At 36.0% G+C, this 15,648-nt stretch overlaps 1 pseudogene across 1 annotated transcript; it reads left to right on the top strand.

Moving 5' to 3' along the window:
- Positions 1–108: 108 nt before the first annotated feature.
- LOC143606509 (large ribosomal subunit protein uL24c-like) lies at positions 109–6,446 on the top strand (annotated as a pseudogene). The gene is made up of 4 exons (XR_013148755.1): positions 109–200; positions 4,697–4,744; positions 4,843–5,073; positions 6,150–6,446. The product of XR_013148755.1 is annotated as a large ribosomal subunit protein uL24c-like (transcript).
- The last annotated feature ends 9,202 nt before the right edge of the window (positions 6,447–15,648 follow it).

Below are 15,648 nucleotides of genomic sequence, written 5' to 3'. Positions count from 1 at the left end.
AAATATATATTATTGGGCTTGTTAATAAGCCGGCCCATTTATCCTCTTTACTTCTTCATTCTCCATATCCATCCATTGGTGCACCTTCATTTCATTTGATTGATAATAATGGCGTCCATTGCTACCCTTCAGAGCTCATTTCTCTCTCTTCCAAGTCCTTTCTCGGTCAACGCTTATCTCCCTGTTCTTCTCCACCTCTGGTACACACTGTCTTTGCAAACTTATTACACTAATAATTACTCTGCTTTTTTTATATATATTGTTCAATTCTAAATGTTTGTAACATGTTTACTGAGCTCATATGTGTAATTGTTACCCTTTTTTGCCATTTCTGGGTAATTTGATGTTTTCTTTGTTTCAGTTGATGTATAAATGTTGTAATTTTGACAATTTGTGGTTATTGGTGAAGTAGTTTTACCTTTTTCTAGAAAAAAAAACAAAAAAAAAAAGAAAGAAGAAGAATAACACACGGTTACATTTGAGAAATCGAATTTGTTATCGTAAAAGATATCACATTGAACATATAAAGATGTTTATGAAAAGTGAAAGAGTTGATGTATAAATGTTGTAATTTTGACAATTTGTGGTTATTGGTGAAGTAGTTTTACCTTTTTCTAGAAAAAAACAAAAAAAAAAGAAAGAAGAAGAATAACACACGGTTACATTTGTGAAATCGAATTTGTTATCGTAAAAGATATCACATTGAACATATAAAGATGTTTATGAAAAGTGAAAGAGTTGAGAATTTTGAAGGTAGTTGAGCTGCTAGAATTGTAGCTTGAATAATACTAAACACAAGTGATGTAAAAGAATTTAGGGTTTGTGTGTTATATTATCAATCTGTGAATCTTCGGGCATCGTACCCTTACAGGAGAATTTGGTAGGGGTGTCAATCGTGTCGGGCTGAATAGTTGAACACCAACATGCCTCGTATATATACTTGTGTCAAAGGCATCAACGCTGACCAAACACACTTAAAATCATGTAACCCGGGACCTGTTTTACCCATTTCTCTCAATGAGTCAAACGGGTTAGCGGGTTGTTAATCAAGATGTAAACGGGTTGGAGTGTTGTGTAATAAATGGGTTAAACGGTGTGTGAGTGGGTTGGCGAGTCCACCTTTTAAATTAAACTGGTTGACGGGTCAAGTTGTTTAATTAAACGGATTAATCAAGTCATCCTAAACACGACCTGTGTATTTAACATGTTAGATAGTGAAGAAACACCAGTCGAACCCGGTCAGATTACAAGTAACCTGAGGGTTAGATAGACGTTTCCCACGAGGGGTTAATTCCGGCAAGATGGTTCTTCCGATAACCTGCAAAACAGACACCGTGAGCTCGTCACTAAGAAAGGGGGGGGGGGGTTCCTCCTTGTGACCACCCTCCGGCGTGAGAATCAGTCTATATTACTCTTTGATTATAAAAGTATATTATTAATACTAGAGCAGTTATCAGGTAAATTATACAAGATATTAGATGATATAAGATGATGAAATGATAATACCATTTGATGTCTTTTATAGCCGAAGGTGGGTTTCCAAGGAGGTTTAGCCGGCCTACTACTCTGCCAACTGTGGCCTACACACGTGCTCTGCTGGTAATTGGTGGATAGGCAGCGGCTGATAGTGACCAGGCGTGCTGTTCACTTTTCCTTTTCCACCAACTACAGGCTAGGCACGTGGTATGGCAGGAGTTGGTGAGCAGGCGGCGGCTATTGGTCACAGTGCTGTGGCGTGTTGTCTGCCATGCTGCTGTCAGTGAGCTGTCGTATCCTTGGTCAGATCTTTTGTCCATACCTCGTCAGGTATCACACAAAAGATCCTCCATTATTATACGGACTAGCTCATTTAGGCGGGAGTTTTCCCCCTCCCGCCTTTATGCGGGAATGTTCCCGACTTTGCTCATTCCTTCTTCAGGTGACTGCTGAATTATTATGAGTGTTAAGCCTTATGCGTGTAGCCATGCTGCGCGGGTGGCCAGTCCCTAATGGCGGGTACCCACGCCTGCGGGAACAGGCGGGTTACTTGGAAACCATAGGGAGGCATTTCCTGCGGGACCAGCTTGCGTACCGCATGTGAGGTCGTCACAACTCTGAGCGTGGTGGGTCCTGCGGGTCTGGTAGGTCGCGGCGCAGACGTCCCTATGGTGAAGTCTGCGTGTTCAACTGCGCAGACGTCCGTTTAAGGAGTCTTGCGTGTTCAACTGCGCAGACGTCTCCTTTTAAGGGAGTCTTGCGGGTCCTAACCACCTCTGCTGGGACCTACCTCTTCAAGTCCCCCCAGTCCAATGTTCTTCTCATGAATGTTTAATAAAGTGAGGTGAACTTTTGGACTTAAGCAAGGGGTTTTTGAAAAGGGTTTAGTTTTATGGGTTTTCCGCGGGAAGTCTTACCCGCGGGTTTCCCAATGTCACGCAGAATTTCCCAATGTTCTGCTTGATCTCTGGGATGATACGGATAGGTCTGTAACCTCCCCGCAAGTCAGGAGCGTTTAGAACCTTTTGTGTAGATTCTCCATGAGGTCTTGGTGGTTTTGAACATAGTGATCAATCATGTTATAACCACCAATTCCATCCTGAAGTTTCAAACAATCTAGTTCTTGACGTTCCCGCTATGCGGGGATGTTAATCCCGTTTCTGCAAGCATGGCCCAGAAGATCCTTCTTGGTTTCAATTCCCATGGAGTGCTCGGTATGCGAAGGCTTTTGCCTTGACGCTGTACCCGCACTTCGTCTTATTAGTTACTTTACTCCCAAGGTATCCCTGGCGTTAAATCCCTGCAGGGCTAGGTGCGTGAAGGGTTTTGCCTTAACACTGTACCCGCACCTGACTTATGGTTGCCGATGTGTTCCTGGCGTTTAATCCCCTGCGGGCGCTAGGTATGTGAAGGGTTTTGCCTTAACACTGTACCCGCGCCCGACTTACAATTGGGTGCCGAGGTATGACTTTTTACGGGTGTTAGGTATGTGAAGGGTTTTGCCTTTACACTGTACCTGTGCCCGTTTTGTAGTTGGGTGGAATGCCAAGATATTCTCGGCTTCACTTCCCTGTGGGTGCTAGGTATGTGAAGGGTTTTGCCTTTACACTGTACCCGCACCCGACTTCATAGTTGGGTTTTTCCGGTTTCCGTGCCCTGCGGGTGCTAGGTATGTGAAGGGTTTTGCCTTAACACTGTACCCGCATCCGACTTCATAGTTGGGTTTTTCCGGTTTCCGTGCCCTGCGGGTGCTAGGTATGTGAAGGGTTTTGCCTTAACACTGTACCCGCATCCGACTTCATAGTTGGGGTTTTCCGGTTTCCGTGCCCTGCGGGTGCTAGGTATGTGAAGGGTTTTGCCTTTACACTGTACCCGCACCCGGCTTCATAATTGGGTTTTTCCGGTTTCCGTGCCCTGCGGGTGCTAGGTATGTGAAGGGTTTTGCCTTAACACTGTACCCGCAGCCGTCATACGGTGAACTGGATAGCCAGGGTAAGGGGTTTTTCCCGCTTACTTTTCGAATCTTTTTTGAATCTTTGAAATTTGAAGAGTTGGTGAAAGGATAAGAACAGTCGTCGTGCGACAGTTTCTTCTGACTGTGTCAGGACGTGCAGGAAGTTATGGCGACGTGACATTATATGGTCATTCCAGACGCTTTTTACGGCGCGTGGGCGCGATTTTTCGGGCGCGTGGCCGCAAAATTAATGGCACTCGTCCTGTCAACAGCTGTTGCCAGCTTGCCCGGTGCCACATGTCACGGTTCCATTGCACCTTCAATTTCTCTCTCCTCCGCATTAAATTCATCGCATTAATTGCGATCACTATATAAAGGGGGAGAGGGTCCTTTGTAATTCACATATTCACTTCTTCTCTTCATCTCTAAGGCGATTTCTGGTGAATACTCCCTTATTCAGTTGAGCATTCCTCCGAAATCGTTTCTTCTTCCTTTGCAATATGTCTTCCCATGATGCTGAAGCTGTAGCCGACGATAGGAGTACTGCTGGCGAGTGCCAGTGTGCTCTACCTGTCGATCAGTACCAGTACGTCGTCAGGAAATTCATGCTTGAGTCTCTTGAGCCTGAGTTTCCTGAACCCCACCAGACTGTGTACGATGCCCCCAGCGGCAAGATCGGGGTATATGCTGCATTCTTTGTTTATGGGAACCTTAGGTTCCCATTGACAAAGTTTGTGTACCGTGTCCTGGAGAGGCACGGTGTGCACCTGACCGAGGTGCATCCGATGGCGATTGCCAAGATCCGGCACTTCGAGTGGGTGTGCCGGATTCTGGGTATTGAGCCCTATGTGGACCGCCTGATGACCTTCTATACTTGGAGGTGCATCCAGGGGTGGTACACCCTGACAACCCGTATTAAGGGTTTGAAGATTTGCGTGACCGAGCGCAGTCTCCGATTGTGGAAGCGGGAGTTCTTCTACATTTCTGCCTGCGCCATCCCCATTGCCATGAAGTTTAAGAAGGGGCAAGCGCGTCCGAGCCTTCACGCTTCCAACTACCAGGAGGCGGAATGGTTCGCGAAGATATCCCGGGTCCAATCTCCGGTTAAATTTAAGTTTTTATTTACAATGAAATGTTGGTAGCCATTGAAATGGCGTTTCGAAACATAATTTCAGCTTCATGTTCAAGTGAAATCTCAATATGCTACTTTGCTTCTTTTAAAATTGATGGCATTTAAGTTTTGATTGTTACATGAATACATTACAGGTGCATAACAAGTCTACAAAAACAACATGCCCTCCTATCCAAGCAAAGGTTAGTCCGTTAGTATCCAGCCTCCGAGTCCTGCTTCAATTACTTTCAGTTCTTTCACTTTTGCATAGATGATGACATTTCAAGTTTCACTTTTGCAGCTAAAGAGATGGGAAAGGATAAAGTGCAAACCGAACAGTCTTCCAATAGTGCACAAGATGCATGTGAAGCTGGGTGACACGGTTAACGTGATAGCAGGACGTGATAAGGGTAAAATTGGTGAGATAACCAAGATTGTTAAGCACAATAGCACGGTTGTGGTCAAAGAAATCAATTTGAAGACCAAACATTTGAAGAACAAAGAGGAGGGTGAATCGGGCCAGATTATTAAGGTTCTATTTCTTCTCCTTTGACCTTTATAACTACTTAAAGTAGATTGATTGAAGCATGTGATAACGGATTATTTTAAGGTGGGGTGTTTGGAATGAGTTTAAGAAGTAGTTATGTGATTTTGGATAATCAAAATAAGATAATCAGGTGTAAAAAATGGGGCGTGACACGTAAGTGTTTGGATGTGTTTTGTTGTTTAATCCTTTAATGACCAGATAAATTTTAAGTTCTAATTGTTATAGATATTAATAATGCATAAATTGATCAAATTAGGTTATAAAAGGGTAATTAGGCAATATTAATTTACTCTCGTTGAATCAATTTTGTTGATAATGAAACTAATTATTAAAGCTCATTTTTTGACCCTACATGATCAGATACTTATAAGTAGAACTGGCATCTCATCATTTTTATAAAGCAAATCCAAACACCTCAATTTTGACGTTATTTTACTAATCACGTGAAAATAACGTTAAAAGTGGCGGAAGGTTAATCAGGCATCATGTGGTGGCGTTGATAGCCGAAAGACAAGGGCACATGCACCAATCAGCCGGTGTCCCGAGGATTGAGTGTTATGTGTCTTTTGTCCAAGGCTTGATTCAAAACTACTATCGAGCCGGGGGTCTCACCGGAAGCAGCCTCTCTATCCCTATGGGATAGAGGTAAGGCTGTCTACATCTTACCCTCCTCAGACCCTACCATAGCATTGCTATTGGTGGGATATACTGAGTACGATGATGATGATGAAATCCAAACACCTCAATATATAATTAAATCTGTAAAAAATGATTAAAAAACATATTATTACAATTTTAATCTATTTTCTTATAATATAGATTTTGGAAGTCGTAAACTTTTGATACGACTCGAATGACTTGTAACCTGTTCGACTCATTACCATGTGGTTTACTGAGATATTTATAACCTGAGTCAATTCCTTTTGGCTATATGGGTCAAAGGTTATGAAATCTAATTAAAGTTTGTACTCGAAAGAACAAAATGTTGCATTAATTCATATAACAAAATGTTGAACCTACTTATGATAATCACCTATCCGTTGTTTATGCTTCATGGGCAGATAGAAGCACCAATTCATAGCTCGAATGTGATGTTGTATTCGAAAGAACAAAATGTTGCAAGTCGGGTGGGTCACAAGACCCTTGACAACGGTAAACGGGTACGGTATCTCTTAAAAACCGGTGAAATAATCGACAGTGTTGAAATCTGGAAGAAGGCTGTCAAGGAAAGAGAGAAGAAAGCCGAAGAAATTACGGTTGCATCATGATGATGATACTAAACTGTAATTGCAAAATTATGTGTATCTGTTGTTACTCAAATTCTTGTTAGTAGTTTTCTGATGTAATGCTATTTGGCCTCTTTTTGATCCCACATATTCAAGTTTAATTTATTGAGAAATATGTAGTCAATGCAAGTAAGACGAGGCATAGGCGCCTCGTACCAACAGCATGAGGGGAGGCAGCCTCAGCTGTTCACAAGCAGAGTCCAAACCCAAGACAGGGCCCGCTCACATTCGGCTCCAATTCTTAACCGAGTTGGCTTGGCTCTGCTTGTATTCTAGACCCAGCAGGCCTATGTATGTAGGTCTAAGTTCATGGCATGGGAACCCACTGTTGTAGTTCTTTGCATTTTTTAATCAAGAAATGTTACTTCCACTACGTTTTCTTCTGTTATCTCTGTTTTGTGATTATAAAAAACCCAATCTAATAGATTAGTTGAATTCGTAATGTTAATTTGTTAGCTCTGTATCTTTTTTATTATGTGATAAACCTTACCCGACCCAAACATCCAAACTGATCCGAAAATTTTTATGTTCGATTCTGTTGGAGCATAAAAAACAATGAACCCATTAAAAAAAATCACCGTCTAGACCGAGCTAAATTTTTTTAGCTCAAGCTCGGCTCGAGTTGCAACTCAAGTCTACATTCCATATTGATGGTTGTCCATGTTACACACTTGCAGTGGCGGATCCAGAAATTTATTTTATAGGGGTCGGAAATTTTTGAAGGTAAAAAATTATTGCTAAATGCATATATAATCATTTTCGATTTAGGTCGGGTCGGATCAGTTTGTGTTACAAAGTAAAAAAAATTAAAATAAATTTAAACAGCATTGCAAAAGTGCATTAAAAATCATACTATTATACATTTTTTACTTCATTAAAACTCAACCTAACTACTTCACAAACAAAAAAAATATGGATGAGCCGATGAACAAACAAGAGTCGAAAATTCGGATGAATAGAATGTCAATCGGAGTTCGTTTACTCGTCTGATTCGTTGGTCAGTTGCATACTTATGTTATATGTGATTTGATATTTATACAAAACATATCATGTATATACAACATAAAAACTTACATGTACAACATTGTTAAGCATGAAACAAAATTAATATATAAATAAAATAAATTATAAAACATAACTATATATTAAATCAGAATAACAAATAAAAAAGCAATACCTAAAAATAAATCTTTAATAAATCAGAATAATAGTAAAAAAATTTTAACTAATGAAAACAATTTCAGTTTCAAAAGTTTGATTTTTAAATCAAAATTAAGTTTTAACTTACTTTTCTATAATAAGCTTTTCATGCTTATTTCCAATACCTTTTAATTTATTATACACGTTATATCCAAAAGTCAAAACCACGTTTCCTCTATTCTTCTTCCTCACCAAAGAGTCTCTCTTCATCTTCTTCACCAAGATACATCTCCCCTTGAAAAACCATTTACTTATTATCTTCGTCTTTTTCTTTTTTACTTTACTACTCTGCCTCCGTCACAAGGTCGGTTTCAAAATTTCACAGGGGTCGCACGGGATAAAATCAGATATATAACACTGAAAAAAAAATGCACATGGGTCGGCCGAGCCCACCCGTTAGGCATAGATTCGCCCCTGCACACTTGTTTATAAAAATATGTTTTTGTTTTGTATGTTATGAGGACAATGGTCATCCACAATTATGAAATGGAAAAGGTATGTACCGTAAAAAAAACAAAAGTAATTTTTGGTTTTTCTTGTAAAAGTTTTTTGCACACAAAAACCAATAGATTTTGTGGTTTTCCTTGTAAACGTCCCATAGTAATATTTTCGCACAAAAACTTAGCGTGCTTTATATTTCCTTACACACTTGAAATAAATAAATAAATACACATATATATATATAAAGATTTTTATAAAAAAAACTTTAGTTATTAAGAGTTCCTTCAAGTTCTTAAATAACTTAAGAGTTCTCAAATGATACTAGTCCTATATATATATATATATATATATATATATATATATATAGGGTAAGAATCCTAAGAGAACCATTGGCAAATTAAGAACTTTGAAAACCATTTTGAACCACTAAAAAAAACCTCTAAAAAATATTTAAAAAATTATAAAACAAAAAAAAATGAAAATTTTAAAAAAGTAAAAAAACCAAAATTCTTATATTTCATTTCGGTTTCTTTAAAAAAACCGATTTTTTTTATTTTTAATTCGTATCATACCTATACACATATGTATACTTTCATTTAATCTCTAGTTACGTAATGTGCACATATGTACATTATCATTTACCTTAAATTATACATATGTGTATAGAAAAAAACATGTGTGCATATATTATACATATATGTATCATAAATGTAACATTTCGGATTTTTCAAACCGTATTCGTTTGCGTATAACCCGACCTGGAAATATTTTGGGTCATTAGTATTAATCAAAACCAAGTAGCTATATTCAAATAAGTTTCCATATGTTCACTTTAGGCCCTTTGTACTTTATATTATGTTCATTCCTTAACTATTTCATAGAAGATCCAATAAAAGACAAATTAACAAACTTTAGGGACCAAACATGTAACAAATCAAATCTCCACCCCATGTAGCCGGGGCGCTGCGCGACGGCACAACCAAGGGTTGGCCGCGTGGCGCCATGACCCAATTGATCTGATCGTTTGTCATTTATTGCATTCCTAGTTTGTTTTTGGCCCGAAATCGCTTATTTTAGGACATAATCGAGTGTTTTAAGACCCAAGAAAAAGATTATAGCTTACATACATGTTCATACTTCTTAACCCTTGATCAAGAACAAAATTTACTAGTTACAATATTGAATTAATCATTAAAGGCCCATTCGGTTCTTAAAACGAGTAAGTTACCATATTTAGTTCGATTTAGTGAATCCTATATAAATATGTCATATATTCTCTACCACAAATCATCCCTAAACCCTACTTTACCATTCCCAGCTGTCACCTCCTCTGACCATCATCATCCTCTTTAGTTTTTGCTTATTTGTTGAAGATACAAGTTTGTTCGTTTGACTTTGCTTATAATTGGACTTTTGACTCATTGTTTCTCTTGATTCTTTCTGTGACATCCCTCGATTTCGGGTCAAATTGTATTTATTTTGTATTTGTTTTTATGTTGTAAACCGACCCGATTTATATCCCGAACATTTCAAATATATAAAATATTGGATTTTATGTTACTAAAACATTCCTGCTTGTCTAATTTGAAAAACGCCTTTTACGGATTCGAAAGCGAACTTTAAACGCTCAAGATACATCAAAAACGAACTTCCGGACGCGAACCGACGTGCAGACCAGCAGCAGATCAGCAGCAGACCAGCAGCCCCATCTTTTTTTTTTGTTGTTTTGTGACTTGTCTTGACCCCTCTTGCATGCAAACCTTGATATCACACCCCATGCTTGACCCTTTCAACCCACCCTATATATACACTCCTATCCCCTTCATTAATCCCTGCTTATTCATCTCTTTCTCTTCCAATTCTCAAGCATTCAAAGGTGTTCTTCATATTTTTTTGGCAGTTTGACTTTCCAAAGTCAAACTGACCATAGTCTTACATTATAATCAACTTGTTAACACTTATTTATACTTGAAGATTGTTATACAACATATATATAATAGCACCCTTTGTACCTTCGGTGGGCATTTCTCTGGTCTCGGTCGGTTAAGTGTCCGGCCCATAAGACAAAGCTACATGGAGGACTCGTAGTAGTTATTGATTATATATATTTTCCGCATCTAACCATCAAACTTGTTATACTTGTTTAACTTCTGCTCATCTTAGTTCTATTTTACATTTTGAGTTCCATAGTTATGGGTTTGTAGAGACTAGCCTCGGATATTCCGTAAATAGCTCCAAACCGGAAGCCGAACTCTTGTTTACTAGTTTGTTTAAATAGTTGTATAAATATGTTTTATGTAAGATTTGAGTTTCTAAAATCATTTTAATTAGTTCCATGGTTATGGGTTTGTAGAATCTAACCTCGGTCTTATCCCGAAACAAGATCCGAACCGGAAACCGAACTTTCGTTTAAAGACTTTGTTGTTGACTTTTTGTATGTAAAACTTTGGTATTATTATTTATAAATTATTTTACAAGTTCTATGATGTTTGGACATGTGGTAACCATTCTTGGCCTTATTCCAAGATAAAAACCGAACCAAACCAAACTAAACCAAGTTTACTCGCTTAAGACACACAAGTGTGTTTTTAACCATTAAAGCTTATATATTTCTTTAAAAATACTTTATAAACTGATTTTAATTATTTTCACAAAGTACTTCGAATATTGAATCCAACTTGATCTTATAACAAAGTTTGGACCGATTAAACCAAACACTCGCTTAACGGACGTTGTTAGTTCTAAAACAATAGAACTACATACTTGGTTAAGTCTATTTAAGATTTATTGAGTTATCTCATACATTTATTATTTTGGGAAAGTTGACTTTGGGTTTGGTCAAGTCACCAAGACCCGAACCGACCACCCGAACACTCGTTAAAACCCGTTTTAGTATCTATATAATAAAGGGACTTGCTTTCTTGCATTTTTACCCACCTTATTACTTAACATAGATTGAGTAAAATTAATGGCTAGATACTTTAACCCGGTTTCGAGCAAACTTACATTTTTAAAGGACTATTATTATAATTTCTTAAATATTTACATTTTAAACCTTAAACTTTAAATTGTTTACATTTCTTATCATTTATTTTCGTTTAAAGACTTCCAAGACAACTTTTCTAATACAAGCTCTTTCATTCTCCTTTAGGCTTCGTTCGTTAAACTCATCATTCCGGTTAATCTCCAAATCATCAAATCTTTCAAGTTTGTTACTTGAACGTGAGTACTTTCATCCCCCGTTTTCACTCTTTTATATTTTGGGGGTGACATTGCAAACTTATTCAAATCCAAATGATTTATACTTGAGTCTTAAACCACAAACTTTATTGTATACTTTACTTAAATAAATGCTCGATTTGGTGTTATATGCTTAAGTGCTAATGTGTTTACCACTTTTGGATGGTTGATTCACAAAATCCGAGTATATCTGGCATCCTCCTATAGAAAGGTGTCGTTAATGTATTCTTATTAACGATTTCATACAAAATCCGAGTACATTTGGCATCCCCTTATAGAAAGGTGTCGTTAATGTATTCTTATTAACGATTTCATTTATCTAAATTATTGCTATTATTTATTGTTTTGTATACAAGTTGTGGAATTTCATATTATATATCTATTGTTCAAAAACTATGAAATTGCTCACCAACCTTTGTGTTGACAAAATCTATTTATGCAATGTTACAGGTTTGACTTTAGGTTGACTAGAGGACTTGAAGAAAAAACGTTATCGAGACTATTAGGATATTAGCAAAACGAACAATATATTATTTACTATGATTTGAATTCGGTTATTGTATGAACAAGTTATGTGACTCTTTGTGTTTTTATGAATTTAAATGAGTTGATTAAATATTGTCACTTAATAGTGTCGTGTGCGATGAACAATCGGTTGCGCCCCGACGTTTCCGTCATGGTCGGGGTGTGACACTTTCACTTTCCGGGTAAGTCGTAAACTGTAAAATCATTCATATATATTCCCTAGTCAATAAACTTCAATCAATTTCGGTGGTTGAAGGGTGTTGACTGGTCAAATCGTTTAAAACTCGTTAAAGGGCAAAATAGTCAACTAGTTTGACTATCCGTTTTCTCATACTTCTGGTCGGATTCAGCATTCGGTCCAGAAAACTTTTATTCTTGTAACGTGATTTTAAGGCTACTGACCAAAACCCGACTTCCGACTCGCTGTTTGGATTCTGGTAAGTACCAGCTCGCTTAAATCTTAAAACAAACATAACTTGAGTTCTAAACGTCCGTTTGGGTTGATTCCAGCGGCATCGAGTTCGTTTTTATTTATATTATCATAATCTAAAATATAAGATTCTGAATCGTATATATCGTTTGACGTGTAGTGGATGACTCGCTTATTCGTTAGCTCGCTTATTCGTATTTATACTCGTTTGTCGTTAATCTAAGGTGAGTTTATCATTCCCCTATTATACTCGATTTTCATAAACGTTTTGGGGACATATGCCTACGTATTCATATTTTCATACTATATATATATTCAAACAAATGCATACGGTTTATTGTGAAGTGATTTAATCAAACTAATGTGCTATTTGCTTACTTGTGTTACCATTCAATCAATCGTATGTTGGAATTACTATTCAATCAATCATATAGCGGGTGTTTCTGCTAGTGACCAATGCCCGATTCGCTTGGCAACGGTCCACATACTTGTTTACGGTTTGATTTCATTATTCGCACTTATCACGTTATGCTTATTTTATTGTTGTGTCAAACTAGTGATATTCTCACTCAAATTTATGTTGACAAAACTCCATTTTATACGCATATAAAGGTTACTTGTATGAAAGATTGAAGCTTGGACACGTAGACAAGACTTTAGGATATAATTAAGTTAAATTTTATTTGAATTGATATCTGTTATTTAAATTGGTTACTGTATTTGTAAATATGTGTGTATGTTGAAATTAAAATAATTAATTAGATATTATCACTTTTATATTATGATAGTATCTTCGAACTGTGAGCAATCGGATCACCCCCCGGCATTTCCGCCTTAGGTTGGGGTGTGACAATAAAAAAAAACCGATTTTTTTTTTCTTTTTAATTCGTATTATACTATACACATATGTATACTTTCATTTACTCTCTAGTTACGTGATGTACACATTTGTACATTATCATTTACCTTAAATTATACATATGTGTATAGGAAAAATACATGTATGTACATATATGTATATATTATACATATATGTATAATTTAGCTAAACCAAGATTTTTTTTACAGTTTTTTTTAGAAACCGGGATGATAATAAAGAACTTTGGTTTTTTTACTTTTTTTATTTTTGTGTTTTTTTTTGTTTTATGATTTTTTTTTTATTTTTGGATTTTTTTGTGGTTAAAAATGGTTCTCATAGTTCTCAATTCTCAAACAGTTTTCACATGATCCTGATCCTATATATATATATACTAGATTTATCTCCCGTATTACGGGGGTTGTTTTACATTATTCGTTTTTAATATTTATATATATATATATATATATTTGTATTTTAATTTTATTTATTGTAAGAAAGTTAATAATTAATATACATGAGTTTTGATGATAAAATGGTTTCACAAATAAATGATGTGTTATAATCCGGTTTAGAAGCTATCTGGGTTTGGTGATACCCATTACCCGTTTATTTTCTTTATTATAAAATTGTTTTCTTAATTATAAATAATATCTTTTTTTAAATAAATTAGGATATTAATTTTTAGTATATCCATATTTTATAGGATTTTCATATCAAATATTTGATATGATTAATTTTTAATATAATGAGATGTTATAACCCGTTTAAGAGCTATCTAAGTTTGGTGAAACCTTTACTCGTGAATTCGGGTCAAATACGTGAGAAGCCTTCATTTACAAATAAAGCAATCTGATGGCTTGAGAGAATGATTGTTTTACATTTTTGTTTTTTAATATTTATTTTTTGAATTGTAATTTTCTTTATCGTAAGAAAGTTAATAATATACTTAGGATTTGATGATGAAAGAGTTTAATAAATAAATGATATGTTATAATCCGTTTAAAAGCTATCTGGATTTGGTGACCCATGACCCACTTATGTTTTTAACTATAAAATTGTTTATTAATTATAAATAATATCTTTTTCTTTTTAAATTGGATATTAAATTTTAGTATATCCCTATTTTATAGGATTTTATATCAAATAATTGGTAAGATTAATTTTTAATTTAATGAGATGTTATAACCCGTTTAAGAGCTATCTGGTTTTAGTAAGACCCATACCCATGAATTTGGGTTAAATTAATGAGATGCCTCCATTTAAAAATTAAGCAATCTAGTGGCTTCTATAAAAGGGGGGAGCGACCATATCGCGACACGTAGGATTTTAGGGTTTTCATTTATACACACACACACTAGTTTTTAGCCCGCTTATTACGCGGGTTGTTGTTACGTTTGTTCTATTATTATGAATATACAATTTTTTTGGATTTAATTTAATTTAATTTATTGTTAGGAATCTACTTTATTCATTAATGCTTTGGACCGACATGAGGTACGATTAGAGTTAAGCTGGAGTTATGCTTTGGCCTGAGATGGGCTGAGTTTAGAGTTGGGCTGCAGAATAAGTGTACTGGTAGGCTTTTAGCAGGTTTGTATGGGCTTGTGAGGAGAGCTATCATGTACAAATTACCGAGTACATAATACTTTTAACATGCATAATGTTTGTTGTTTTTGCTGGTTAGATGTCGAGTCAGTGGATAATATATTTACCAGGTGTCACATGGCATTGGTAGTTTGACAAGTTTTGAGTAAGTGGCGTATTATAGAGGTTTATTTAGGTTTTTGTTTTTAATCATTTTGCTATTATATTTTTTGTCGTGACCTGTTTTATTTTTTAACAGAGTTTTGTTTTGATTTAGTACAATTAGTTTGTAGTGTTCATTGTATTTTAATGTTTGAGCTATTTCAATTGTGATGCGTAGTTTTTTTTAGATTTTTAACAAACAAACAACGAACATGAACACATCCATATTTAAATGAACAAACATGAACACAAATATTTGTCCATATAAATCTAAAAGGCAAACTCGAACTGAAAAGTTATTGGGGGAAATTCAACTCTTATGAAGTTATGATGTATATGCATAATTCATATAACACTGGTATATGTGACCTCAAACACATAAACAATAAAAGGCTCAATAACAAAATATAAAATGTTCAAACAGGAAGCCTTACAAAATTGAAAGGTTCTTTAGATTTCCAAGTTATCATGTTGGTAACCTCCACTAAGTGAGTTACTATTAGCATACCTGCAACATATAGAAACAAAATCTCAGTTACTTCAAGGTACAAAGATCAATTATATAAGATAAGCACCACTTACTTTACCACCTCCACTTTCTATATTCTGCATACTCTCCAAACTGTCAGTACCAACTTCTGTATCCCGCAATGGTTGTTGTTAGCCATAATCCGCAACAACACATCAAAACACTAACCTAGGTTTATATCAGCTTCACGACAATGAAAATAAATAAGACTGTAATTGATAAATAGGAAGATGCTATTGCTGATGCAACTGTACGCTTCAACACCGAACTTAAGTCATCAATATTAGCAAGAACAATGGCAACA

The sequence above is a fragment of the Bidens hawaiensis genome, unplaced genomic scaffold (assembly GCF_021521415.1).
Source record: "Bidens hawaiensis isolate Kalapana, Puna unplaced genomic scaffold, B.hawaiensis_p1.1 tig00075092_1, whole genome shotgun sequence".
Taxonomy (NCBI): Eukaryota; Viridiplantae; Streptophyta; class Magnoliopsida; order Asterales; family Asteraceae; genus Bidens; species Bidens hawaiensis.
Note: the sequence above shows the minus strand (reverse complement) of the source record. Positions and strands in the feature narration are given on the sequence as shown.